Consider the following 2,500-nt stretch of genomic DNA (forward strand, 5'->3'; position numbering starts at 1 on the left):
CGCCCACGCCGGCGCCGTCCGCTATCACTGTCGTGCTGCCCTCGTAGCACCGCTCGACATACTCGACAAAGCAATCCGGCAGGCCATGCGCCTTCAGCACGGGGCGAAGGGCAGCATGATCTACCGAATCGAATGCCTTAGATACGTCGATCGATGCCACAAAGACAGAGCGGCAGGAGCGAACTGCGTCGGTGAGAGCAGTGTCCAAGATGAAGGTATTTTCCAACATCCCATCCCGAGGGATGAATGCCCGCTGACGTTCGTCCACAGCACAAGCGCGCATCAGGCGTGACGCGAGAACCTTGTGAAAGGTCCGCGCCAACACCGAGCAGACCGTAATGGGGCGAAAGTCAGCGGGGGATGTTGGTGCAGCCGTTTTCGGGAGAAGGGACGTCCGCGCGCGAAGCAGGCGTTCCGGAAGGGCGCGGGCCAGAAGGAAGAGATTCATCACTTTCACCAGGACTTCGTGCGGCAGGCGCCGCAACTCCGCTGGGGTAAGGCCGTCCGGCCCGGCTGCTGATCCCCTGGGCGGCAACGCGGCGGCGACCTCCTCACGTGTGACCGGCCCCCATATGCACTCGAGAGCGAGTCATAGTTACTCCCGCCGTTTACCCGCGCTTGCTTGAATTTCTTCACGTTGACATTCAGAGCACTGGGCAGAAATCACATTGCGTCAACACCCGCTAGGGCCATCGCAATGCTTTGTTTTAATTAGACAGTCGGATTCCCCCAGTCCGTGCCAGTTCTGAGTTGATCGTTGAATGGCGGCCGAAGAGAATCCGCGCACCCGCGCGCCCCCGGAGGAGCACGCTAAGGCGGACGCGGCCTCGCAGCAAGGAAGATCCGTGGGAGGCCAAGGCACGGGACCGAGCTCGGATCCTGCACGCAGGTTGAAGCACCGGGGCGCGAACGCCGCGCAGGCGCGCGCATCCTGCACCGCCGGCCAGCACGAGGCCAACCAACGGCGAGAGCAGACCACGCCCGCGCTAAACGCCCGCACTTACCGGCACCCCTACGGCACTCACCTCGCCCAGGCCCGGCACGTTAGCGCTGACCCACTTCCCGACCAAGCCCGACACGCCCCGATCCTCAGAGCCAATCCTTATCCCGAAGTTACGGATCCAATTTGCCGACTTCCCTTACCTACATTATTCTATCGACTAGAGGCTCTTCACCTTGGAGACCTGCTGCGGATATGGGTACGAACCGGCGCGACACCTCCACGTGGCCCTCTCCCGGATTTTCAAGGTCCGAGGGGAAGATCGGGACACCGCCGCAACTGCGGTGCTCTTCGCGTTCCAAACCCTATCTCCCTGCTAGAGGATTCCAGGGAACTCGAACGCTCATGCAGAAAAGAAAACTCTTCCCCGATCTCCCGACGGCGTCTCCGGGTCCTTTTGGGTTACCCCGACGAGCATCTCTAAAAGAGGGGCCCGACTTGTATCGGTTCCGCTGCCGGGTTCCGGAATAGGAACCGGATTCCCTTTCGCCCAACGGGGGCCAGCACAAAGTGCATCATGCTATGACGGCCCCCATCAACATCGGATTTCTCCTAGGGCTTAGGATCGACTGACTCGTGTGCAACGGCTGTTCACACGAAACCCTTCTCCGCGTCAGCCCTCCAGGGCCTCGCTGGAGTATTTGCTACTACCACCAAGATCTGCACCGACGGCGGCTCCAGGCAGGCTCACGCCCAGACCCTTCTGCGCCCACCGCCGCGACCCTCCTACTCGTCAGGGCTTCGCGGCCGGCCGCAAGGACCGGCCATGACTGCCAGACTGACGGCCGAGTATAGGCACGACGCTTCAGCGCCATCCATTTTCAGGGCTAGTTGCTTCGGCAGGTGAGTTGTTACACACTCCTTAGCGGATTCCGACTTCCATGGCCACCGTCCTGCTGTCTTAAGCAACCAACGCCTTTCATGGTTTCCCATGAGCGTCGATTCGGGCGCCTTAACTCGGCGTTTGGTTCATCCCACAGCGCCAGTTCTGCTTACCAAAAGTGGCCCACTTGGCACTCCGATCCGAGTCGTTTGCTCGCGGCTTCAGCATATCAAGCAAGCCGGAGATCTCACCCATTTAAAGTTTGAGAATAGGTTGAGGTCGTTTCGGCCCCAAGGCCTCTAATCATTCGCTTTACCGGATGAGACTCGTACGAGCACCAGCTATCCTGAGGGAAACTTCGGAGGGAACCAGCTACTAGATGGTTCGATTAGTCTTTCGCCCCTATACCCAGCTCCGACGATCGATTTGCACGTCAGAATCGCTACGGACCTCCATCAGGGTTTCCCCTGACTTCGTCCTGGCCAGGCATAGTTCACCATCTTTCGGGTCCCAACGTGTACGCTCTAGGTGCGCCTCACCTCGCAATGAGGACGAGACGCCCCGGGAGTGCGGAGGCCGCCGCCCCGTGAAGGGCGGGGAAGCCCCATCCTCCCTCGGCCCGCGCAAGGCGAGACCTTCACTTTCATTACGCCTTTAGGTTTCGTACAGCCCAATGA

The 2,500-nt window shown here is 60.3% G+C and overlaps 1 pseudogene; it reads right to left on the reverse strand.

The window, feature by feature from the left end:
* LOC126444010 (large subunit ribosomal RNA) overlaps window positions 1–2,500 on the reverse strand; it is a 6,672-nt pseudogene that overhangs the window by 3,209 nt on the left and 963 nt on the right.

This window comes from Schistocerca serialis, unplaced genomic scaffold, assembly GCF_023864345.2.
Source record: "Schistocerca serialis cubense isolate TAMUIC-IGC-003099 unplaced genomic scaffold, iqSchSeri2.2 HiC_scaffold_213, whole genome shotgun sequence".
NCBI lineage: Eukaryota > Metazoa > Arthropoda > Insecta > Orthoptera > Acrididae > Schistocerca > Schistocerca serialis.